The sequence below is a fragment of the Lepidochelys olivacea genome (assembly GCF_965140295.1).
Source record: "Lepidochelys olivacea isolate rLepOli2 genome assembly, chromosome: 17".
NCBI lineage: Eukaryota > Metazoa > Chordata > Testudines > Cheloniidae > Lepidochelys > Lepidochelys olivacea.
In genome coordinates, this window is record NC_140427.1 from 7,443,597 (window position 1) to 7,471,018 (window position 27,422).

At 43.4% G+C, this 27,422-nt stretch overlaps 1 long non-coding RNA gene across 5 annotated transcripts in view; it reads right to left on the minus strand.

Annotated features, from left to right (window-relative positions):
• Positions 1–27,422, minus strand: part of LOC311532647 — a 54,080-nt gene that overhangs the window by 18,961 nt on the left and 7,697 nt on the right. For 4 of the 5 annotated variants that reach the window (XR_014714424.1, XR_014714425.1, XR_014714426.1 and 1 more), the window contains exons 1-3: positions 21,704–21,796; positions 21,278–21,341; positions 4,415–4,484 (exon numbers count right to left, since the gene is read on the minus strand). This is a non-coding gene — a long non-coding RNA (uncharacterized lncRNA). Of the gene's footprint in view, positions 1–4,414; positions 4,485–21,277; positions 21,342–21,703; positions 21,797–27,422 lie in introns of those variants that run through there. The other variant, XR_014714427.1, reaches the window with a different exon arrangement.

Consider the following 27,422-nt stretch of genomic DNA (forward strand, 5'->3'; position numbering starts at 1 on the left):
TGGTTTGTGCATGAACTATGTCATCTTTGAGCAGAACAAAATATTCCTAACAGCTGTGTGCCAGAATAATCCATTTAAAGGGTGTGTTACTTTAATGCCAGGTTTCAGTGACTGACAAAGTAACCTAGATATAATTTGCCTTTCTGTCAGCCATACGCCACTAAAATTAGTATTAAGAGACACACAAAGCTCAGTGGAGTTTTCCCAGTTTATCCTGCGGCTGATCTTTTTATATACGTTTTTTTTCTTTTAAAAAAATCTCTCCTCTTATTCTTTGTAGCTCGCATGTCTAAACTACTAACATATGTGCCTCTTATACAACGTACAGTTGCTTAGGACTTTTCAAAAATACAGAACCTCCGAATCCAATAAAATTGCAAATTTCACTGTATTTCACAATATCCTAAATAAACATGAACAGCGTGCATTTCTCTTTCTGGCATCAAATATTAATCTGTCTGTGGTTGGAAATGTGCTTTCCATCTTGTGTGTGCTCACATTGGGTAAACACTTGGGAGATTTGCTATTCCAGACCTTTCATTCTCTCCTAGAGTCAAGAGCATGACAAATTTTTCTCCTAATTACACCTGCCACTATTTGCCTTCTAATACTGTAAATCCTCCATCACATAGTTTTTCAGATTCAGGATTAGGTTCCTTTTCTGTCATACAAATGATTGGAGGTGCAATATGTAGTTAGCAATGCACATTATGAATGTTTAGGAGGTTTTTTAGGAGCACAGTTGCTAGATGAGGAGAAATGTGTCCAAATTTAACTTTTAATGTGGAGTTCAAGCTGAGACTTCTGTCTACGTTTTGCTGCCAGTTTGAACTGTAGGGATAGTGAGCGCACTGTCACAGAAAGAATCAGGGAATTTTGAGATTCTTCCCTAGTTTTGTGTGTGTTTGTTTTTTTCTTCCACATGGGAGCTTAAGGGGGAGCAAGGAGTTAGGTAACTTTGCCGTCTTATAGATAAGAGAACTTAGGTACAGAGCCAGTCGCCTGAGGTCACAAAGCAAGTCAATTGGCTGTGTCCAGAATGCAACCCATGAGTCCCGGTGAGGGAGGGTGATGGTGTTGGGCTGGGACTAAGGGGTTTTGGGTTCAGTTTCTTGCTGTGTCAACTTGGGAAGTCACTCGCTGTGTCCTTAGATTCCCATCTGTATAATGGGGATCACAATCCTGTCTCATCTATTACGATGTAAATGTCTCAGGACAGGGACACCCCTTGCCCTCTGGGGTGCACAGTGGGACCCCCCAATATTGGTTGTGACATTCCAAGGCTCTACACTAATACAAAGACTAAATAACGGGTTTCTCATTGCTATCTACCCACTAGAAGACTCTGCCTTCTTTGTCAGTACATTGGATGTCTGTCTCTGCTCTGTGCAGAGAAGGAAATTAGTTAGGTAAGAGAAGGACTATTCATCTAAGCAGGAGCTTCCTAAAGAGGTTCTTGTGGGCACTGCCCATCCTGGGGGTGGGGGTGGGGGACAAGAAAACTATTAAAATTCGGTGAAACATTTCCTGAGATTATTCTATTAAAAATCACCCCAAATAAAATAAATCTACCCCCCCCCTTCCCCAAGATAGTTAAGCTCAACCAACCAAAACCCAGCGAAGAGAATCATGAAAACTAAAAAGAAATTGCAATCTCATTTCAGGGGCGCTTTCAAGAATATCTCTGACATAAGCACACAGGAGTCACTGGAACTCAGTTGCCTTTCGGGCACAGGCTGCTGATCCAGGGCAGGGAAGGTGTAAGCAGTGCCTGCCTTGTTTTTTTCATTGGGCCCATGCAAACCTCAGTGAGAGAAAAGAAAAGGGCAAGGGAAGAAAAAGGACCTGGCCCACAGGAAAGTGTAATGTTGTTTCAGGTTTGCCCACCCACTTTCAGGTGTCACCAGTAGCCTAGCACACAGTCCTCCTTGGAAGCCTTAGAATTCCTGCATAGTCCAGGTCCAGTCCATTTCTGCTTATTAGCAGCTAATCAACACATACAGAAGTGAGCGACTCGCTGTGAGGGGTTTGGTGAGGTCGCCCATCAACCTTCCTTCTCAAAGAAGGGGTGGAAAGGGTAGCATTATTTTCACCTCCTGAAAGCTTGGCTCCCAGACAAGAAGAACAGGGTTTTTGTCATTCACCTTCAGCTTTTCTATTTGGTTTATTGAATCTCTCTTGGATCAATCAGAGAGCTGAGACTTAATGATGAACGTGGACTAGATAGCTCAGTCAGGGACTTAAAATTCCTTCCTGCTTTTGCCCCACTGTTCCTTTCAGTACTTTGAGTTCCATGAGGGGTGGGAGATGCTGGATGCAAGCTGTACCGGGCCTTGAACCGTGGGGGACTGAGGCTTGTAGACTCTATGGTAACACAAATAAACTAATAATAAGAAGGAGATTTTGAAATTACCTTCCCTCTACTAAAGTTTCGGCCAACTTGCAAAAATCTCCTCTCGATCCAGAGAAATTGTCAGTGCTAGTGAGTAACTGTAGCCATGCAACTGGTTTTATTTTGAGAGAAAAATGAACAGGTAATATTATATGGAGGATGGGTTGTAGTGAGTAACCATATACTTAGGAAAAGGAGGTGCGCGTCTATGTAGGTAAGTCTCCCCTTTGTCATCTTTGCACTTCAGTCTACTCATCTGAACAGTGAGGATACATCGTATGGCTCTAGTCTGAGGTTTAATTGGAGTTTGCTAAATGCTTTGAAAGCACTGGAGGAAAAATGCAAGAGGAGTGTAAAGAATTATACTATTCTTCTCTCATGGTAAGAGAGAATAACATTAACCCATGCCAGATAATGTCTGTTTTTAGTTCTATTGAAGGGTGTGCTTGGAACTGTACTCTGAAGAGGAGACTGCTGATGGTCTTGCTCATTAGTTGCCTGAGGCCTTAGCCAGAGGATCTGGAACGCCTTGGAAAGAGTAGCTTATCGTGGCTAATGGAGAGGCTCCAACAGCTGATATATTTTTGCATCCAAGGATTCTTGGTTCGAAGTCCCAGAGGGGAGTCCCTGGGTGAAATTGTACAGCCTGTGTTATGCAGGAGTTCAGCCTAGGTAGTTATAATAGCATGATCTTCCCTTAAAGTCTATGAAAGCGACAAGAATCCTTGCCGCACTATGGATTTGGCTTCAGCACTGGGTGAGGAAGGGCAGTAGGGTGAAGACCTCTTCCAGGCCTTTCAGACCTCGTTGGCTGGACAGTGTTGATAAGGGTTGTTCATGCTGAAGCCTTCCTGCAGCACCAAAGTGAGTCGATAACAGATTCTCCTTTACATTTCTACTATTTAGGTATTTTAATGGCCCTCATCACCATAGTGTCGGAGTTCCTGGGAGGCAGGGAAGTATGATCCCCATTTCACAGGAAAGCTGAGGTACAGAAAGATTATTAGTTCAAGTTTCCACAGGTAGCCTGGCAGAGCTGTGAATTGACCCAGGGCTCTGAGTCTCACTCCGTTGCCTTTCCTCAAAACCATCCTTCTGCCTTTCATGCAGATAGAGGGAAATCTGTGTTCTGCCACTTTCTCCTGCTGCAAAGTCTATGTTTAAGTGGAAATCTCCTGGGCACACAGGCTCTGTGTAGTTTTGCTGGTACAAATCTTCCATTAACAACTTACAGCAGGGGGCAGAGAAAATTGGGCCAGCTCTGAACTAATCTGCAAACTAATGCACAAATGATGAGCTGAAGGAAAAGGATGTGCAATATGGGCCAGATGAATACAGAAGAACAATGACAGATGTGTCCTGGGATGCCTCACTCTCTCTCTTTGTGTGTGTGTGTAAATCTATTGTGAAAAGAATTCTACGCAATTCTACGCAGGCACACAACAGCACATGCAACCAGAACTGTTGTATAACACACATCAATTGCACACACAGTAATTCAAATACATCCTTCACTACTTCTTGCTTAGTAAGTTCAGGTTAATTCTGACTGAAATGTGTTTGTTATCTCAGTCCACTTCATAGCTGGAGAGGTCTCCCTGTCACATCCACCACAACTGATAACAACTATCACCTTTGACTGCAATCTCAGCAGAAAAGGCTGAGGAGTGAATGCTTTTGTGGAACAAATACCTTCTTCATATCTAGAGGTGATCCTTGCAGAACTGGTTTGAGGCACATGTGGGAAGGCTTGCACTGAGGGCATGTCTACACTTACCGGGGATCGACGCTGCTGCGATAGATGCAGCGGGGCTCGATTTAGCAGGTCTAGACACACTAAATTGACCGCAGAATCGCTCTCCCATCAACTCCGGCACGCCACCGGAATGAGAAGCGTAAGGTAAGTTACGGGAGAGCTTCTACCATTGACCCAGTGTGGTGAGACCCCACAGTAAGTCGACCTAAGCTACGTCGACTCCAGCTACGTTATTCACATAAGTTGCAAAACTTAGGTCGACTTACCCTGGTAGTGTAGACAAGGCCCGTGTCTTCCTGTGAGGCACTGCTCCAGGGAAAACAAGAGGGCTTGAGTCTATAGGAATAAAGAGGAAAGAACAGTTTGCTTCACTATTAGATAAATAAGCCATCACAATTCCTTTTGGGCAGAGGTACCTAGCGTCTTTTCTTGTGGGGGTGGGTCTCCTTGAGAGCTGGTTGGAAAATGCCACTTTTTCCATAAGAAACAGTAGAAAAAGAATTCTCAGTTTTCTGGGGAAATGTTACATATTATTGTTGAAAAACTAGAAAAAATCTATTTTTGTTTTAAACCATTTTTTCCTGCCAAAACCTTAAAAAAACCCAAAACTAGTAAATTTTGGTTTCTGGGTTTTCATTTTAAAAAAACCTGGAAAATCTTGACTAAAATGAATATTTTCTTTCAAAATTTTTGCTTTGGTTGAAAAGCCATTTTTGTTGTCTGTCCACGCCTCCTCCTCCCCCCCCCCCAAATCCCAGAGCCCCCTTCCCAACTAAGGAGATAAAAATTGGAGACAAATAAATATATTTTTGCAGCCTAGATCATTCCAAAAGGAATTGGAGCATTGAGCCAACAGCAACATGCTGCTGCAGGTGGTCCTGGTGTCCAGGTACAGTAGCGGAATAATCTGTCAGTTTGCTGGTATAGAATGTGCCCGCAACACTTAGCGATTTAGGCTATGTCTACACTGAAAATTACTTCCACATCCCTGAGAGGCGTAAGTTGTACCGACCCAAGTGCTGGGACAGACACAGCAACCGCCTCTTGTGGAGACAGGAATTATAGCGTCTTCAGCAGAAGCATTGCAGCAGTGCATCTACATCGGTGCAGAAGGCCCAGTCTTTCGAACCAGTCCAATCCTTATCAAGTATCCTCCTGATAATCTACAGGAAATAATGCCTCCAGCATCGGGAAAAGGACAAGGGTAATACGTGCCACTTGGCCCGTAGGCTCCACATTATCAGCCATGCAAAAGTTCTTGTGACAATGGGACATTTGCAACAGAAAGCTGTAAAAGTAATTGGAGTTTACAGTCCAAGGGGAAAGGTGCTGTAGGCTCACTAATACCAGAGGCAGAATGGGGTGCCACCAGACTAGCTTTTGGTATGGAGGCCATGTGGTTTGTTTCTCCTTATTTTGGTGCGTCTGTGTGTTTGTATAAAGACTGGGCCAAAATGAGCCCGTGGGTAATTCCATTCACTGCAAGTGGGTTACCCTCATCCTCTTTGTGGACAAAACATGGCAGGATAGCTATTAATTTGACTTAGCAAAGTAATAATAAATCATAGGACTGAAAGGGACCTTGAGAGGTCATCTACTCCAGTCCCCTGCACTCATGGCAGGACTAAGTATATCTAGACCATCCCTGACAGGTGTTAGTCTAACCTGCTCTTAAAAATCTCCAACAACCTCCCTAGGCAATTTGTTCCAGTGCTTAACCATCCTGATAGTTAGGAAGTTTTTCCTAATGTCCAGCCTAAACGGCCTTTGCTGCAATTTAAGCCCATTGCTTCTTGTCCTATCCTCAAGGGTTAAGAAGAACAATTTTTCTCCCTCCTCCTTGTAACAACGTTTTACGTACTTGAAAACTGTTATCATGTCCCCTCTGTCTTCTCTTTTCCAGACCAAACAAACCCAATTTTTTCAATCTTCCTTCATAGGTCATGTTTTCTAGACCTTTAATCATTTTTGTTGATCTTCTCTGGACTTTCTCCAATTTGTCCACATCCTTCCTGAAATGTGGCGCCCAGAACTGGACGCAATACTCCAGTTGAGGCCTAATCAGTGCGGAGTAGAGCTGAAGAATTACTTCTCGTGTCTTGCTTACAACACTCCTGCTAATATATCCCAGAATGATATTCGCTTTTTGTGCAACAGTGTTACACTATTGACTCGTATTTAGCTTGTGATCCACTATGACCCCCTTTCCACAGTACTCCTTCCTAGGCAGTCATTCCCCATTTTGTATGTGTCAGATAGAGTAAATAAAACCTGCAGGGTCACTCAGTACTGAGGACAACACTGAAGAAAACTCTGTGCTGGTGCCATGAAAAAATTCCTTAGTTTGCCTTAGACACGGGGTTGAAAAGGACCCTGGCTAGAATCCTGTCTCTTCTCTCCCACCCACCCCTAATTTTGAACCTTAAGCAAATAATATACTTAGAGACAGATTTTCAGCTGATGGAAATTAGCAGAGCTGCACTGCCTTCAGTGGATCTTTGCTGATTTACTCAGCTGAGGATTTGGCCTTTGGTATTTAAAGAGTGCTTTACACATTCAAAACACTGTACAGACAATAATCCTCATCACACCTCTGTGTGATAAGTGAGTAGGTATTATTATCTCCATTTTGCTGGGTCTCTGTCATGGGAGCCTATGTAGAATTTCAGATCTGAGTGCTCCAACCCAGAGAGAGCTTCACAGACTGAGCCCAACTTCCAGTTTTCATGACTGCAATAATTAAATTATAAAGTAGCCAAATCAATTTAGTTCACCGGTAAAAGCCTGATGCTCTAGGATACTTTATTTGAGAATAAACAACTCCCCCTATGTTTGAGTCAGAGGAACATAAGAAAATCTCTATTAAAAATCCCATGTTTAAATATAATCCTGTCATTCAAACCCCTCTGAAATGGAGCATTTTAAACTCTCATTTCCCTCTTGGATGGAGACTAAGTGCCAAGTTCTAGCCCAGCAGGAGTTTTATGGTAGATCAATCCTGTAGTAGGGCTGACATAACCTTAACTATAGCAACCCCAACAAGAGGCCATAATGATGGAGGAAGTGCCCTTGGTATTGAAAAATCCATTCCTTTAAGCACTGGGTTTCTCCCAATCCTTCAGAAAGAAACAACAACAACAAAAATCCTATTTCTGCCTGATAGTTATCCCAATACCATTATCCACTGTGGCAGGTATATCTGTTTGGGCTGGGCTTGGGCCAGCCTAGTCTTGCAAAGGCTGTACCACGGTTCAGAATGATTTTCAGTGATTGGCTGCAGTTGTCACGTTTGGTGACGGTGACCCAGTTTTGACCCCTGGTAGATAGCCAGGCAAGATTTCCTGTGAAACCTGAACAGAAGGCTAAATGCTCTAGTTTTCGGCTTAGATGGAGCCAATCATTTTGAGGACACCCGCGCCCCCCTCCAAATTGGTTCTTCATTTCGTGTCATATTTCTCTCTTGTTTGTGTGTGTGCAGTGCTCACGCGCTCTCTTCTCTCAAAATATGCAGCAACTGGTTTCCAGGGCTCTGTACAGTGGACTGGATCACCTGGGGCAAGTTTAATGAGTTAGGTCTCAGCGTTTTTCTCCCAGCGCCACAAATGCTTTTACCCCTATTTTGTGTGGGTGGATGCCCTTAAATCCTACAGGGGATATGAACTGGGCAAATCTCATCCTAGTCCCTGTTTCGGGTGCATTACGAAAGGATCATTCGTCATGGCTTGCTGGTTTTGCTCATGGAACTGTAAAGCGTGAGATGGGAAGGGGGTGTTGCAGAGCAGCATGCATACAGGTGTGCGTGCGAGAGAGAGGGGCAAAGTGGTGCAATGGTATCAACCAGCTCCTAAAACAAGAAGGAGAGTTTAAAACTAGCAGCTGCTGCCACCTTTTGTAAACGCCAGAGAGCTAGTATTTATTGAACCACCCACCGAGGGGAAACAGGACATCAAGAAAAGGGGTTAAAAGGTTCAGAGTGAGTATGTAAAAAGCACCTCATAAAAATAGCTGTGACCTTCCTGCTAATTACAGCCTGCTAGTGACCCCAGTATGGTGACCATCCTAATGCCAATGCAAGCAGCCAGCCACTCCAGGCATGGCACTAATGAAAAGGAGAAAAACAATCAGTTACGTGTAAAAAATTTGACTTGTCTAGGTAACTGAAGATGGTAAGAAAACAAATCCAATAGGAGCAGCTTCCTACACATATTGCCTAGCATCTAATCCATGCCCTGTAACTTACATCAAAGGGTTAAAATGTGTTAGAACTTAAACAGGATAAATGTAATTATACAAGTATTTAGTGCCTACTTTAGAGCTGATTATCTAAGCATACGGAGGTTGTGACATGCCCAAGATCACATACAGTGAGTTTCTAGGTTTTAAGGCTAAAAGGGACCACTGTGAACATCTAGTCTGACTTTCTACCATAAAGGTTCACCCAATGATTCCTGCAGTGCTGGGAAATAAAACCAGAAATAGAATTCAGGAGTCATGACTTGTTACTTCGGATGAATGTGAGACAAAAATGTTGAGCTTTGATTAATTTTCAAATCAGCTAGAACTTGGCCATTTGGTGTCATCCTGGGAGGCTCTTAGAGGTCACAGTGGTAGGAAGGGTAGAAGAACCTAGATCACTAGTGGGATATAAAATATCAGCAAGAAAGAATGACAGCATCATCTCATCTTATTTTAACATACCTAACTGACTATAGGCTATTAGACTCTCGTGGAATAAAAACTATATGGCATGAACTGATTCCCTCCCACATCGCACCAAAAAACCTATGATGAATTGAACTAAATGAACTGAGGCAGTCCATAAAGGCTTTGGCTTCATTTTAGGCTTGGAATTGGCGTTTATGAAGTGATTGTTGAAGATAAATAGGGGATACGACAATAAGTTCAAACTTACTTTAGAAAAAATATAAATATTAAATAAATATAAAATATCCATCCCCACTCCATAAATTTTAACCCTTTTTTCCCTTGAGATTTGATACTTTGAGCTATTTAGAGTTTAAACATCAAATTTGGTTTGAAGCTATCAGCAATGTTCATGCCGTGTAAAAATAATGCCGTATATTTCTGGTAGCGCTTTCATTTAGAGATCTCAAAATGCTAGACTAAGCATTAATTCTCACGCAGTGCAGTTGTAGCCATGTTGTTCCTTGGATATTAGAGAGACAAGGTGGGTGACGTAATACCTTTTCTTGGACCAACTTCACCACGCTGCCTTGAATGCTCCTTTACAATATGTGTTAAGGATTCCACCGTGCGTTTTGTTGTGACACCGAGAGTACCTTCCCCCAACCTGAAAAGCAGCTCTGTGTCTCTCAAAAGCTTGTTTCTGTCACCAACAGAAGGTGGTCCAATAAAATACTGCCTGACCCACCTTGTCTTTCTATTAATTCTTGTAACACTCTTGTGTGGTTGATGAGCATTATCATCCTTGTACATTTTGATAAACTGAAACTCAGAGAGGTGAAGGCCCCACTTCAGCAAGGTACTTATGCATATGCCTTGCTTTAAACATATGAGTATAGTCCCACTGATTTGCATTAAAATGGGACTGTTCATGTTCTTAACACAAGGCATGTGCTTGTGAATCTTGCTGAATCAGGGCCCTAAGAGCTTTGCTTTATGATCTTGGACAGTGTTTAAAATCAAACTCAGGCATAACAAATCCTAGTAACTTGCTCTAACTACTAGACAAAACCCTCTCTAAATATAAACAATGATATTCACTTGCATAAGGCTAAAGATTTTTTTTTTTTTTTGCTCTTCAAACGTGATACAATAAAAATGGAAACAGGACTTAAGTATGTGTGTGCGTATGTGTATATATAAAGGCTTTTCAGAATATTTTAAAGACTTTTGCCTTCTGGCTCTTGATTATAACTTTTGTGCGAGTTTAAAACCAATATATTTTTACAATCAAATTATTTTCCTCCATCATAGCCATACTCTAATTATTCTGTCATTTAAATGCTTAAGCTCATGGGGGAAAATGTCTGTATATCTATATATAATCAGTATAGCCACCTTTCTCCGTTATGGGATATTGGCTTTTGGGGCATCTAGAAAAATATTCTTAAACTGTTCCCAGTTATCATTCACCTCTGTCTAAGAGCTGGGGATATGGCCAGTCCACCCACAATTATGTTGATCCATTCACCACAAAGCCCCCATGCATAGGTGTGGTGGCCCTTTTCCCCAGCTGGGCTGGCTGAAGCTGTTTGGGGCAGGTACTGTCACTTTTAACATGTTCATAGAGCCCCTGGCACAGTCAGGATCCTGATGCAGTTGCACCATCTTGAGGCTACCGCATGATTAACGTCAATAACAATGGCTACTCCCGCATCTTTGCCCATTGCTTGGGGGTAGACTCCATCTCTGCAAAACTTCCACCTGGGTTCCACTGCCTGCATGAAAGCCCCTTGGACCTGGCTTTGTGCGAGGTGTCATGAATCCCACACTAAATGATTAGTTCATAGTAAGGTCCAATTGGGCTTCAGCAGGAAAAAGTGGGGAAATGGCATAGATCTTAGAATGGGTAATGAAAATCCCACGTGTTTCTCCCAAGAGGGACTAAGCTCCCATAAACATCAGTGTGATCTCCCCAGGCATATTGAGAAAATTACTCTGGTGCTTATATAACTGAACAGTCACCCATAGTTGTTTGAAGCTACTTCATCAATATAGATTTTTAAAATCTATATAAGTATTTCATGTATGATCAAGGCTCACAGTTTCAGCCTCTGACCTAGTGAAGATCTAACGTTGGACAATAAGGTGACCAGCTGTCCTGATTTTATAGGGACAGTCCCAATATTCGGGGCTTTGTCCAATATAGGTGCCTATTACCCCCTCACCCTGTCCCAATTTTTCACACTTGCTATCTAGTCACCCTGTTAGCCAACATGTCAGAAAACTAAACCAAAGATGATAGGCTGCCTAAAATGTTCATCACTTGACAGCCAATCTCTGGACTGTGTAACACACATTTCCTTAGCTTCCATGAAATTGTCTTCTGTTGCCCCTGCCTGCAACGCCATTCCTGCTCGCCCTCTCAAACTAATAATAGGCCATTTCTCCCACTGTTGATTTAAGAAGCACAACCCAGGCAATTCAAGGGACAGGCTGTCACCTCTTTCGGCAGTTGGGTTTGCTTATTCTTTCTTAGAATAAAACAGGTGACTCAAGGATGGAGTGTTAGGCTGGGCTTTGAATTTTTGCTCTGTCTCCGTATTTATGATTCCAGCTGGTTTGTATCCAGCTTTTATTTAAACATTGTTTGTTTAATTTAACGTAGACCAAATGAGATCTCAGGAAACAGATACTGTGCACCTTTGTGCTGGTAAGAAAAAGAAGTGGTGTCATTCATGTCAGATAATTGGTGGTTTTAGCTCTTTGCAGAATAAATTACAGCAGTCATATAATGGCCTTTCATCCAATCACTTCTCTACTCTAGACTTTAAATGAGGTTTGTTGAAAACATCATTTCAGGGATTACTGACCATAGCAAAACCTTGTTGTCCATGTTCTTTGTATGTATTGAAAATACATGAGTTAAAAAGGCAAGCTTTAGTGCTTTGCCAGTGAATAAGAGGCCGGTCACTAGGAACTGCAGGAGCCAAGAGATTATCTCTGGGGTACAAATTCTACCCTATGCTCATTCTTAGTCCCTTCCTAGAGAAATGATAGCTCAATATTCAGGCTAGAAAGGCTCATTAGAAAGGAGACTAAATCCTTTCATGTGTTCTGTATGGTAGGAAGTCCAATATTTTGGAAGATCAGATTGATATATTTTTATTTAAGCATTATGCTGAATCTCTCTCCCCAGTGCAGCTACTGTCGATACTTTCTCTTTGTCACCTGACCCACAAAGTGCACAGCCATGTGTCATGTTTAGGATTCAGCCAGTTGATATAGTACTCGGAGTCCTAGAATGTTTAACACCCAAATCGCTCAGACAGAAATAAAATTTCAAAAGAACTACTTCAGCCGACCTCTCTGGCAGAAATACTTGATGTTAAGCTTAGCACAATCTCAGAAAGGATGTGCCTTTGGAAGGGACAGAAAGGGGCGGGGGGCAGAGACTCACTTTTGTGTTTCTCCTCATTTTCCTGGCTACAGCAGCCAGACTGACTACAGTTATATCAAAATTGCCCAGAGAGAGCATGGTTTCAAAATTTAAGGTGGCAGTGTTTCTCCATCAAATAGCATGAACACTCCAGGCATATTTCAGTGAGCTCGATCTTCTGGATGTTTTAACAGGCATCCTTTGAATAATATATGTAAAAGTTATAATGTACAACTTCCCTGGTCAGGATGGGAGGGTTGCTTATAATTGCAATGATAGACTTTTCATGTTATATCATATTATGTGTACAGTGCCTATCACAGCAGGTCCTTATTGGAATTACTATCTGCTACCATCCTACAAATAATAAATTAGAATACTCATATGCCTGGGGCCATGATGCTCTCACCAATCTTTCTTTTATCAAAGAGAAGTTTAAAAGGTGACTTGATCATGGTCTACAAAGACCTATTGGGGAAAAGATTTTCTGATAGTAGAGGCTCTTTAATCTAGCAGAAAAGGCATAGCTAGATGCAGTGGTTGGAAGCTGAAGCTAGACATATACAGACGAGAAATAAGACCCTCATATTTAATAGTGAGGATAAAAACCATTGTAATAAAAAAAATTCTCCCTCACTTGCAAGTCTTTAAATTGGACCTGGAGGTCTTTCTAAAAGAGATACTGTAGCTCAGAGAGAAGTTATGAGATTGATGCAGATCTTACTGAGTGAAACTCTTGGGCCCCTGTTTGCAGGAAGTGAGACTGATTGATCAAATAGGTCCATTCTGGCTTTTAAATCTAGTAATCTGTTGGATTGCTTGGTTGAAGTTTGGTTTCCTGAAAACACAGATCATCATGTTTGCATCAGCTCTTCTGGTCATTCTCTGCTCCTGTGAGAGCACATACATTGCAATGCCTTTTTAAATGTAGGAAATTGTACTTGAGAAACACAACAGGCCTCACAAAAGCTGAATGCCTGGTCTTGCAGCACTTGTCACAGAGAACAAAACAACTGAGTAGATCAGCCCTGATGGAATAATGGGTGATATGTCTGAATTTTGATTGCTTCCAGACTTCTCTAATACCAAAAAAGGATAACTCTGGAAAAATGTTCTTTGCAGCTCTGACTACTTGTTATCTTTTCCCATTCACTCCGATTGCAATTCCATATGGCTGCAGGACACCTGACTGCTCCGTGGCTTGCATGGCTGGCCTTGCAGACAGTTGCTGGGTTCTATGGCTAAGATTATCGAAGTCAGAAAAGGGATTTGGCATCCAAATCCCCTATATGGCTTTGAAAATCTCAGCCCATGTGTTTTCTATACTGCTACATAACCTCTTGGGGTGTGCGGTGGACATTAAATGCTGAAGAGTGGTGAGTTGCCCAATTTGTATCTGCCCATGGAGCAAGCCGCACAAGGCACATGTTCTAGCCTTGAAAGTGCTGGCTTATATTTTCGTTTACCCTTATAAAAGTTTGGCCAGCCACCGTGGAAGAAGCTAAATTATGTTGGGCTTCTCCTGTGCTAGACAAGTAGTTTTGGTTTTGGTTTTTAAAGCTTGGTTACAATGCACAAGCCAAACTGTTATAATCTAGTATGGCTACAGCCATGCTACAGCACAGTTGTCTTGATAGTCTAGGTGAAGCCTTCCTATCCTTATTCCTCTGGAAGGTGTTTCTTATGCTGTGCTTGTTTCCACACTGATTAGCCATCTTTTATGGTACTCCTGCTACCCAGCTGGATAATGGTTGTTTCTCTGCTTCTAGCCTGCCAACTCACTGTGGCTTTCTAGCATTCCCCTCCTGCGGAGTTGTTCAGCTGTTAAGAATTTGCTTCCAAAATGCACCAAGCTTATTCGTTTGTTAAATCTGTAGACGGATGCTCTTCAGTCACAATTCACTTTAAAAGAGTATCCTTTGGGGGAAGGCATCTTGTAGCCCCGAAGGAAATCATCCAGGCAGGGTGAAAGAATCCCACTTTATGCTTCTACTAGGATTTTGTTCTAGCAAAAAATCACCCAAAAGATGATACGTTGTTTTCGTCTCCCAATGTTTCCTCTTTCTGCCAATATCTGCCCTTGGGGGCATGCATGGGGTTGTGGTAGAAGTCTGTGGAAGAATTTGACTCGGTGTGAAACCTTGGGGTCTGAATGCCTGTAGCATAGATCCATACTGAAGCACTTTATAAAATCCAGTGACCCATAATGCACAGTCTCATGCAAACATTTTAGTGCCCAGACATAGTTGCTGCTTTTGAAAATTAACTCTGTCTCATTGTTTCTTTTCTCATACTATCCTCAATCTGGATTCCTCACTCCCCAAATTCCCATTGTAAATCAAAGGCACTTCTGAGCTCTCCAACCTTTTCTATGCTGAGAATTACAAAAAACACCCAGCAAATGATTTAGGTTAACCCTTACGGTGCTAGTATTTTCTAGACCAGAAGGGAAGTGGTGCTACTGTATATGGAACAAGAAAATATATGAGGCACCAAAGTATCGGGTTTCAGAGTAACAGCCGTGTTAGTCTGTATTCGCAAAAAGAAAAGGAGTACTTGTGGCACCTTAGAGACTAACCAATTTATTTGAGCATGAGCTTTCGTGAGCTACAGCTCACTTGACTCCTAATTGTGTGGCTGACTCAGGGCTATCAATAGGGGACTTCAGAGCTGACTTTACAAATGAATACTGAAGAAGAGCTCTTATATGAATATATATTTTTGTATATAATTTTTCTCTATCCTCCTTATATATATATAAGCATATATAACATACACATCAGGCCTAAATTCCAGAAGTGCTGAATTCCCACCACTCACCAGCTTCATTGCAGGCTTGATATCTTTGAAAATCAAGCTTCATGGGAGTCCACAGGATTCAAAGGGTTAAAAACAGGCAATGCCTTTTGAATGTTTTAAGAGTTATGCTTCAGGGCCAAGACCTGGCCTGCTAGGTTTTAGACCAGAGCAAAGTTTAACAGCCATGTTATAAACCCTGTAAAATGGGGGAGGGCTCGAAAGGACACCTTGACCTATGACAAGGCTACCGGGTGCTGTCTAATAATGCTACGATCTTACTGTGGATTTCATTAGCCAACGGGAAAACATCTTCAGCCTTTACAGTGTTCTCAAGGGAGTAAGGTTAATAGGATCCAGATCACGGGCAGTTCCTAGACTTTGTCAACTCTCAAGTAACAAACTGTTATTTGATTGTTCCCTTCACAATGAGATCACATCAGAGATAGGGTCCAGCTGTCCAGTCATCTAGGAGACTAATTAGCCCAATTAATTAAGAAGTTGCTCCATGTTTCCCAGTGTCACTCAGGGTCCTGGGAGAGAGAGACAGAAGTCATAAGGAAAGCTCAGCATCTATTGTGGTGGAGACACAGTAATTAAACTACAACCGACAGGAACTTCTGCTGCTTGAAAAGTGCTAGTTACAACCCATAGGGTCATCTTCTCTTGCTGAATGGGAGGCACGTGCCCATCGATTCCGTTGGCCTTAATGGAAGATGCATAGGGCAGCAAGGGGAGAACTGACTCCATTTTGACAACAATGAGAACTTGACTCAGCATCTCTCTATCCTGTGCCAATCAGGGGAACATCTAGGCACCTAGCATCTTACATTAAGCCTCAAGCACACCTGTAGGGCAGCTGGGCACCTTGGAGGCAATGTGGCTTAGTGGATAAAGCACTATACTGGGATTCAGGAGATCTGGGTTCTTTGCACAGCTCTGACACTGCCCTTGTGGGTGTCCTTTGGCAAGTCACTTCACCTCTGTGCCTCAGTTTCCCCAACTGTAAAATAGGATAATGATCCTCTCCTTTGTAAAGGGCTTCGAGATCTACTAATGAAAAGTGCTATATATTATTTATTGATATCTCCATTTTACAAATGGGTAAACTGAGAATGTTCAAAGGGAGTGTTTGAACAATACATCCAAGCTGACCAAGTGAGTCCCCAGCAGAGATGGCGACTAGACCACTGCACCCCTCCCAGGCTGGTATGCTAGGTGTCAACCCCACTCCCGCTCTCACTGTGGCCCGGGGTGGAAGAAGCCTCTGAGGAATCTACCTGTGCTGACTGGATTTGGTTGTCAGTACGCAGCAATGGTCGCGCTGTGGTAATGACCATTGTATTTACTGAACACATGTTCAGCTGCTCCTCCAGGCAGGGGAGCAATGCCTGCTTTTCATTTTGAACCCTGTGAATAACTAAATCCAAATGGGGATCATGAAACTTCACCACTTCAGCTTGTGGTGGTGTTATGGGAGCATCCAAAGGCCCCGCTCAGGATGAGTTTCCATTGTGCTGGGCACTGCACAAACGTACACAGAAAGACATTCCCTGCTCTATAAGTCTGACCAGATGGGACATGGTTCAAAAAATTTAACCTAAAGAGAGGGGACCCAATGAAAATAAAAAATATTGCTTCTTCTCCACTGTCCCTTTGCTGTTCATATTTTTACCTAGCACCGGAAGAGGCATTCATTGTCAATTGAAACCCAAACAACAAATATTAATGTTTCATTTTAAACCCAAGCCAATCCACTTTATAATCCAAACACGGCATCCTGCATGAGCATTACTGTTGGATAATCACACGGTGCTGTGGCCTTTTGCCCTTGTGCCTCGCACAACACACCCGAGGCGTGAGATTAGGCTCCAGTAATAACACACCCCGTTGTGCCTTTTTGCTCAATTGATAAACCTGCTGTATGAGGAGATATTGTCGTAAAACTGAATGGCGCCCTGTAAATCGGAATCTCACTCTCTTCCTTGTAGCCAGGGAATTAGATGCTTTAGCTCCTCTCCTGGCTTTATTTCATGGTTGCAATATGCAAGAGACAATATAAGCCTGTGCTTCATTGTTTTTAAAATGCTGGGCGCAACTCTGGTGCTGTATAAATAATATCTGCTTTATCTACTATGTTTGATTCCTCTCTCACTTACATCTGTGTAACTCCTTTGGCTCCAATGCAGTTAGTCCCAATACATCTGAAAAGAGAATTAGGTCCTTTTTCCCACCCCCCGGTAGCTAGCGTGTGAAAAGTTACCTAGCCCAGTGCATGGGGCAGGGCAAAATGACAATCGAGCTGAGCTAGTATCCCAAACTGTAACAGGGATAAAAACGGCTTAGAACTAGGAGGCAGGTGTTCGGTCTGATTCCACACACAGACTCTCCCAAGACCATCAGTGGCACACAACTAAGGAGAGCATTTTTAGTCCTTTTAAAGAGTGTCGCTTCAGAGGAAGGTATTTAAATAGCGATGCAAAAATGAAGTCAAAATTCTGTGCCTAGGACCTCTTGTGGGAGCTATTTGCTAATAAAGACGCCAAAGCTTGTATGTATTCTCTCTCTCGCCTTTTAATTTCCTTCTGGGATTGCGTTTTTAACTTTGCTTCTGAAGTTCTCTGTTTATCGCGAAGTGTTTATAAAGTTGAACGAGCAAAACTTTGAAAAGAAGGTGGTTCCCCTCCAGCTCTGGCAGGATTGCTGAAGTCCAGTGTATTTACATAACAGAATGGGACCCTTTGTTCACGGCCTCCCCAGCAGATTGATTAACAAAGAAATACACTGGAGGCGGACTGCATTGAGTTGGCTTGTCGCCTCCCTGCTGAGAGGCACACTGCTTGGCCCAGTCAAAAGCTTAGTCCAGCCACTTTTCACAGTGTCTTTCCCCACCCCGGGCTATGGATTAACCAAGGAGTGATACAAAAGGCACATATGCTCCTGTGTCCAGTCCTGTCTATTCATATGTGTGTTACTTAGCCTAATAAGGATTAGACTTAATGAATTGGAAGGAGTTAACAATATAAAGAGGCAATAGAAAAAGGCCTAAGTAGTCGTAATTCCATTTCATGTAGCTTTGGTGTTGCTTTGCTTTCAGCGAATAGGTGTAATCCTCTTTGAAATCAAAGGTGGTACAAAGTATGAATTTAAATTTGACATTTACAGCTCCTATAAGATTTAGTATTCCAAAAAGGTTTGTTCTTAAAAAGCCATCTGCTCTCCAGGCCTGTCCCTGTACAGAGCTATGCCAAAGTTGGTCTGCAGTGTGGTTTTCCCAGAGAGGGATCCTTGTGTTTCCTATGAATGGGTAGTTTCTGGGGGTAGCATCCTCCTCATCTGGGGGCAAAGAGAACACCATGAGTTAATTTGTCTTAACTAGATTAAGTCAACAAACTACTGGTGCTGTAGGTTATGGAGGAATTTAAGTTTCAAGCCTTCTGAGTTTCAGTTAAATCTGTGACATTGTCTCTCCCTACAGTGAAGCTTGGCTGAGATGCCCTTAGCAGCGGCATCCTTGGGCCATTCATTTCTCCTCAAACCCTCTCTGTGCAAGCAAGAAAGTTGCCCAGTCGGTTGCGACCTGGCAGACCTCATTGGTCATAGATACATTTCATCTCCTCAGAAGTGGCAGCCCTGTCCTGGTCACAGCTTGCTTGATGGAAGAGAGATGTGGATGCTTCACTGAGCAATTGCTGCCATATGTGGAGAGGATGAGCCTGGCTTAATCGCAGAGAGCCTGCTGAAGCTGCATGGGAAACTTTGCAGAGTGGGGGGTGGGGGGAAGCCTATTTAGTGACAGTTCTGTTGGTGTAGCCCATATTTTGTGGGGTATTTCTTTTTCCTTTTCTTATCCTACTAGGAACATGTACACGAACATGGTATGCTTATAGGCTGATTGGCTCCCGTTGTTTGTATTCTACCTGAAGTCCCATATTCCACCTCAGTCTTGTGAGCATTTTCATGTAGTCAGGGGCTACGAAATTTTGTCCAGTTCAGGGCCATATTGCCAGCTTTCCTGAGAGCTGTTCCTAATGGATATGGTTGCAGCCACGTCCTTGTTTAATACCAGAGGTGCCTACTTGCTTGGATCAAGATGGCAGTCTAATCTCGGAAAGCCACACCATGGCTTTAAAGGGAAAGGCAGCTGTAGGCTGCACTGTAGCACAGTGGGCTGCATTTGCCCTATGAATAGCACTTTGATCACCCTTACATACCTAGTTCTGTGTGTATAAGGCCTGGTTTACATTTAAAAATTCGATCTAGCTACGTGGCTCAGGGCTGTGAAAAGTTTGCAGCCTGAGCATTGTCAGCTTAAACACAATTCTTCTGCCGACCTAGCTACCCAGCACCTCCTGCCAGCCGGGAGCCCCACCAATCAGCACCTCCCTCTTCCTCCCCGTGCCTCCCGCCCGACACGATCAGTAGTTTTGCAGTGTGCAGGAGGCTCTGGGGGGGGAGGGGGCGGAATGGGGGTGGAGCCTGGGGCAGAGCCGGGGGTCAAGTACACACACACCCGCACGCACACCCCGGCACATTGGAAAGTCAGTGCCTATTCTAGCTACTGCCTCTCGGAGCAGTGGGTTAACCACAGAGATGGGGAAACCCTTTCCGTTTACCTCAGAAGCGTCTACACCAGCGTGCAGTAGCACTGCTTGTAGTGTGGACATAGCCTAAGTGGTGGTGTGGAGGGAGGCCATGACACTGGTTTGCTGGAGCCGATGTGAATTGGGAGTAATTCCGCTGAAACCAATGGAAATGCCTTGGTATAAAAACAGCAAGAGTGGAAAGAGAATCCGGTCCAATGTCTCCAATTCGTGGTCTCATTTAAGTCCTTCAGCTGTTAAAGAAGCTCATCTATTATTGCGTTTTATTATTCTTTGTGGCTAGGAGCCCCAGTCATGGGCCGGGATCCCATTCCGCAAGACACAGTGCAAACACCCAACAAAGACGGTCCCTGCCCAAAGTTGCTTACAATATAACATCTCTGTAGCTTACAAACGTGTCTCTCTGCTGATGCCTCTCGCATCCTTCCTTATAGGCTCAATGCCAAAGGCATGGCAGACTTCTGACTTGCTTTTGGGGACGATGCCTCCAAAAGATACCCAAATACAGCACTCTGGTGCCTGGAAAAAGGAAAATCAAGAGGGATTTACAGTATTTGAATGGACAGTGATGGATGGGGAGGGAGTGCCTTTTCTTCAATTCCCCCTAATCCAGTGGAGTATGGTGAACGTCAAACCTGTCCTCAGATACATTTTTTTTCTCTCTTTCTGAAGGCAGACAGATTCTGCATGGAGGTGTCATTTGCTGCCTGTCCCTGATGTCATTGATTTTTAAGTCGTTAATTAACGGTAGGTGTCAGCTGGGAAGATGAATGCTGGCCCTCCTCTCCTTTCTCTTTTGGTTTTGGATTGTAAATGCTATAGATCTCCCCTGATGGAGGGGCGAGAGGTCAGAGAGCACGAGAGCATCTCTGAATGTGGGATGGCCGTATGCAGAGCCCTCCCAGACATGCGCTTGATAAGAAGTGGATGGGGAGGAAATATTCCCTTTTCCTGCCTATGCAGCTTCAGATAGAGATGCACCAGCTTTGGATAGTTTGATCCTGGGTTTGTTGGGGAGATTCTTGGGTCATTGCCCTGCTGTGTTGCCCAGCTACTGTCACCATGCCCTGCCTTATGAAGACTGGGAAGGGAACCCATCATGAAAACAGGCAAAGAAGATTTGTTCATGAGAGCATTGGTAGGTATGCCAGTGCCCATTCAGTGCCTCTGCATTCAGAAGTTTGTTCAATCAATTTTCCAATGCTACTGCAGACCTGTCCCCATCTCCCCTCCCTCTCCCCGCAGCTACATGTTTCTTACAATAGTTTGGCTCTGTCAAGTTGCTTGTTAGCTGCGTAACTCACTGGATTAAAATCAAATGAGGAGGGAGGGATAAGGAGTTTGGTAATGGAGGTCTCCAGGTTACTAGTTTAGTAATGACTAGAAGTTGTTACCACCTAATGGCTTTTGAGGGGGGAGGGGGCTGGACAGAATCAGTTTGGTGTTCTCAGTCCAGTTCAGTGAATAAAAATACCACATCACAAAAAAACTAGTTGCATAACTGACACTTGGAGAGACCAAAGACTGGGTCAGGCAAACCAGATGTATTTCCCTTGCACCCACAGAGGTGGTTGCTTCAGGTCATGATAGAGATTCCACAAAGGGGCAGGAACAAGAAGATTTTAGTGCAGCGGCCTGTACCCTACCTGTCCTTCCGGATAGAGAGAGATCTACTCCTCCCATGCTGTCCGTCCGATGCCTTCATGAGCACTAAATATTCATAAACAAATGAGCATAAAGCAATAAAGGAATATTTCACACTTTTCAGTACTGAAATCTCTCTCAGCTCATGTATAGGGAAGCATCTGATGTCCTTGCTTTGTCTGACTGTACCGGGTAATCATTAGGTTGCACTGTAAACTCCTCTAGACAGGGAACTGTATATTAAAATTGTCTGATGGAGACAATAAGTCTCCAAATGTATTACTCCAAAAATGGGGCTCTTTTTATTCCCCCACCCCACCCGCTTTCTCCCAACTGAGGTGATCAATGTATGCTCGGTGTGATTTTTGCATAAATGAGCCTAACATTTTCAAAACAGCTACAGAATTAACCAAATGGCTGTGAAATACCTCCAGGTGCCATCCTGCTAATGCAATCCAGAGTCCTGTGCCATTATGCTGCAAACACCAACAGGCTGCCTCTGCAGTTCTGCACTTTGAACCTCCCCGGACACCAGGAGAGTGTGTGGGCTGGATAAGGGGAAAGGACATTTACTTGTGTAATTTGTTATCTTCTGGGGTAGATGAAACCGCACTTCAGGCCAAACCTGGGTCAGGGTCTCACCTCTCCGCCTCTATTAAGTTTCAGAGGGAGATTTCAAAATGTACTCCTCCTATTTATGTCCTTAAAAAAAAATCAGGGAAAGTGGGTTGTTTTTTGAGAGAGACACCAATTTGTCTTTGGCTAGACTGGGGAGGTGTGGGGGAAGGGATATATTCCCAGCAAGGCTATCTGAGCTATTTGTAGCGTAGTCCTGAAAACTTAACCCTTCCATACAGGAGTATATTATTTGACAGGAACTCGGTGTTATTCAGTGTAGTTCCTCTTGAGGGCAAGTGGGACTTTACGGTTCTACATCCATGCCAGTCACTGGAGTATCTATGATTCCAAGATGGGATCTTTACAGATGCTCCACCAGAGCTGAGACTGATCTGTCCCCTATAAACTACTTTACCCAGCTCTAAATCAGAAACTCCTTCATGATCAAGGCTTCCCCAGTTACTGCTCCTAGCCACTGGTAGCTATTTGTAGTTTATTTGTTGTGATGGAGGGGGTGTGGTTGGATTCCTAAGAGATGGAAAGACTTGGATGAGAATACATAATTCAGAATTCCTGACTGGAACATGCTGGCGTCTCCAGCAACTCACAAGGCTATGCAGCCCAGCTTGTGTCAGGCGCTTCTGATGAAGATGTGGATTCTTCAAAGTACCAGAGAAGTGTGAGCAATTGCTAGTCTCTCTCACATCCTTGTCCTACCAGCTGAGATTTGCTCTCTGCATATTTTAGCAGGATTGCCATATCAGACACAGGTGTGCGGAGTGGAGGTCACACATTCCTGGCAAGTCTGACACTGGTTTTGCAAACACAGTCCTAAACTTGTCTTTCAAGAGAGGAAGTTCACCAGCTCAGAAAACAGCAAAAGGCAGCATTTCAAGCCAGAAAAAGCAATGGAGAGGCGGGGCGGGGGGGGGATAGAACATTTATATGGTCTTTTATTAGCAATAGTGCAGCATTAACACTTAAAAATATAAATGAATGAGGCATGACTTGAGTAGATTGGCTGAGACAAAAGAAGAAATAGGACTATGTTAGGCATTCAGTAAGGCAATGTAGCTGATACTTCAGTGAAGTGCTATCAATATTTTAATGAGGGATTTCCAAAGAAGTAATAGAATTGCCAGAGTGGATCAGACCTGAGTTCCATCTAATTCAGTGTCCTGTCTCTTGACCGTGGCCAGGACCAGACACTTCAGAGGAAGGAGTAAAAGCCCTACATGGGCAGATGTCCCTCGCATTGGGTCTCATCCTGATTTCTAAAATGTAGAGATTGGCTTACTCCCTGAAGGATGAGGTTTAATATCCTCTCCAAAATGTTTGTTGTCATTAATTATAACTCTGGATATTCTTTGATATCCCTATAAATATCAAATCTGTTTTTTTTCCCCCAGTCCCACTTAATTTGTGATGAACACCCATGAACTAGAAGTGCGCATGATCTCAGAGATTCTGGGTGCTGGGGAATCTATTTGCTTTGCTTTTTCCCATTTCAACAGGAACCCCTTCTCCTGACCAAGGAAAGAAGCAATGCCACTTGAAAGACAAATTTTTATATTAAGTGCCACATGCTGGAAATGTTTATACTGCACTTAACCCCTGAAAAATATACTGATTATATTAATAGTATAGCATAGCATTCAGCTGGTGTGATTAGAAATGTGGGGGTGGGGGGAAGGGGACAATCAACAAGGATTAGGGGAAAAAATAAAAATAAGGACCTGGCACTTGAAGCAATCTGATGCATTCCAAAGGCCAAAAAAAAAAAAATGCTTTTCAAAAGTCTTTAATGACCTCCAAGGGGCAAAAGTAATCTCTGGCAGGGATTATTCTGTGGTATTCAAAAAAAGGGGAGGAACGTCACTAGAGGCAAGGAAATCACCTTCCCTTTCATTTGGTGTCCTAATTTCATCAAAGGGCTCAGGCCAACACTACTTTGATACCTGATATCTGAACTCTGGTAAGGAAATGTTCCTTTGTGGGAAGAAGACGCCTAGAATGCACTGATGGTTATGCCACACATGAGGTGTCAGTCTCCAGCCACCAACATAAATGTTATTAATGAAACAGCAGAATTGGAGTTGGTAACATTATGATGCTTGACAATAAATAATTCTGTAGGGGAGAACATTCCCATGGTACAGTATTTTATTACACCACAAAATGTATGAAAAGTCTCAGGACCCCCTCTTGTTTCAATTTCCATTCCGCAAATGGTTTTCATCACTTCTGCGTGGTTCCCATTTTATTTTAATTTTTTAAGCCTTTCCTTTCAAATGTTTGCTTTGCAGTGGCTGCCCAAACAGATTCCTAAATGGGCTACTTCCTATTTTTCCCCATACACGCAGAGAAACCGTCTCTACTTTTAGCATGGCTGCCTTTTTATTTTCTATCTAAGTGAAAAGACCCACACCAGTCTCTATGATAGAATCTGATGTGTGTGTCTCTGCTGTGACATGTTGCAGCTGCCTCCAGCAGGCTTATAGAAATTTAAAGGCATGGTATATTTTTTTAAAAAGCATAAGCTAAATAGCTCCATAATCACAGTTCTGAGTCGGGCAATGGAAAAGTTTGAAAACAGGACCCTGAATAGCAGGCACGGTTAGGGATTTCATGACATTTCACAAAAGCTTGCAAACCTCAGCCACTTAAGGTTTGTGACTTATTTAAGTGGGGGGCCTACCCCACCCTGTTGCCTCAGATTGCTCCCCAGTGGGTCAGATTCTGTTCTCGGTTACATTTTGTGTCAATCCGGGCTCATTCCAGTGGGGTGAATCCACATTAACACCTTTGTAACTGGGATGGGAGGTGGGTTTGGCCCAATGTTACTATGTATTCTGGGTTAGGTTACTAATTTTTTTTCTGCAGTGTCTCTGCTGTACAGTGGGATTGTGCCCAGCCACTGTACAACAATGAAAGTATCTTCTACCACATCGCCTTGTGCCCCACGAGGAGCAGAGAACAATCCAGTCCTTTCTCTGCTTATTTTACATTCCCCCACACCTTTCTAAAAGTTTCTCTGCTTTAAACTAATGTAAATATTAGTGGGAAATACGAGGGTTTCTGGCCAGTGTTGATTGGCTGTGTGAGCAGGAAGCCTGCCACTCTGACAAAGTCCCGGGTGTTTGAAGTCTCCGGATGCTTTTTATTTTTTTTAAGGTTAGAAAACACTGTGGATACAGCTCTGCTGCAGCTAGGAGGTGTAGTTCCTTGCTCAGGTAGATGTACATGCACTAGTTTGATCGAGCTAGCATGCTAAAAATAGCAGTGGCACGGGTTAGCCACCAGGGTACGTACCGAGGTTCTCAGATAGGATCGTGTTTGGATGGCTAACCTGTGGCCACGCTGCAATTTTTAGCGGGCTGGGTAGATCAAAGCTAGTGCATGTACGTGTGCCCGAGCTGAGAATTCCACCTCCCCGCTGCAATGTTAGATGCACCCTTTGAGTCTAAATTGCAAATGAACTTTTGAGCAGGATCTTGATGCCGAATTTCCCCACATGTGTATCTGAAAAAGCCAGAGCTTGTTTTCTACCTTGGAAGCTGTTCCAGCAATACACACTGTTAATCCACGGTCCTCTCATTGTACTGTAAATCAATCAGCAGGTCATATGTGAAGTGTTTTCTTACACTGAGGTTAAGAGCAGGCCTCAGACATGGTGACTTGAGGTCAGTCCAGCGGCACATCGTGAAGGCTGATGTTATCAATGCTGAGAGGTTTTTTTTGGTGAGCTTTTATTAAGTGGCAGAGGAATGTCACTCATAGTCTAAAGGATGTTTGTGTGAGAGCTTTGGGTTGTGCAATTAATCATTAATTTATGTTTGCATTTTTCCAGAGGAAACCAACAAGCAGCAAGTTAAGTGCATGGAAAGCTTTGCTTCCTCACTGCCAGCATTGGCTATAATTCTTGCTAGGCTCTTTGGTGCAGTCTCGCTCTAGTCGGATTTCTATGGTTCTGTTTATCTTTTCCCATCTTGCCATTTTCTATATAGATTCTAGACCTGCATAGAATATTTCCAACAAACCCCCACATCAGCTGTGTCACAAACTAGAAACTCTGGCCTGATTCATTTAAAAAAGTTCACCCAAACCTTCCAGGAGACACTGGACCCTGTTTGAGAGAACAGTCCTCGGGATCTGTTTCTGACTACATACTACATTCAGGCACAATTTATGGCTTCGAGCTCAAAACAAGTCCCTTTGCAACCTTCAGTGTATCCAGTCCGCATTTTCCATGTCCTGTGCCATTCAAGCAAAGTCTCCAGTTTACTGAGAATTTGCTGTACCTAGTGTGGGGCAAACACAGATCTCCTTGCTGTAAATGCAGTGGAGTAACTCCACTGAAGTTACTGCCCATTTACATTTGTGTAACTGAGAGCAAAGTCTCACACTGAATCATAGAATCATAGAATATCAGGGTTGGAAGGGACCTCAGGAGGTCATCTAGTCCAACCCCCTGCTCAAAGCAGGACCAATCCCCAAATAAATCATCCCAGCCAGGGCTTTGTCAAGCCTGACCTTAAAAACTTCTAAGGAAGGAGATTCTACCACCTCCCTAGATAATGCATTCCAGTGTTTCACCATCCTCCTAGTGAAAAAGTTTTTCCTAATATCCAACCTAAACCTCCCCCACTGCAACTTGAGACCATTACTCCTTGTCCTGTCCTCTTCTACCACTGAGAATAGTCTAGAACCATCCTCTCTGGAACCACCTCTCAGGTAGTTGAAAGCAGCTATCAAATCCCCCCTCATTCTTCTCTTCTGCAGACTAAACAATCCCAGTTCCCTTAGCCTCTCCTCATAACTCATGTGTTCCAGTCCCCTAATCATTTCTGTTGCCCTTCGCTGGACTCTCTCCAATTTATCCACATCCTTCTTGTAGTGTGGGGCCCAAAACTGGACACAGTACTCCAGATGAGGCCTCACCAATGTCGAATAGAGGGGGACAATCACGTCCCTCGATCTGCTCGCTATGCCCCTACTTATACATCCCAAAATGCCATTGGCCTTCTTGGCAACAAGGGCACACTGCTGACTCATATCCAGCTTCTCATCCACTGTCACCCCTAGGTCCTTTTCCACAGAACTGCTGCCTAGCCATTCGGTCCCTAGTCTGTAGCTGTGCATTGGGTTCTTCCGTCCTAAGTGCAGGACTCTGCACTTATCCTTATTGAACCTCATCAGATTTCTTTTGGCCCAATCCTCCAATTTGTCTAGGTCCCTCTGTATCCTATCCCTGCCCTCCAGCATATCTACCACTCCTCCCAGTTTAGTATCATCCGCAAATTTGCTGAGAGTGCCATCCACACCATCCTCCAGATCATTTATGAAGATATTGAACAAAACTGGCCCCAGGACCGACCCCTGGGACACTCCACTTGACACCGGCTGCCAACTAGACATGGACCCATTGATCACTACCCGTTGAGCCCGACAATCTAGCCAACTTTCTACCCACCTTATAGTGCATTCGTCCAGCCTGTACTTCTTTAACTTGCTGACAAGAATACTGTG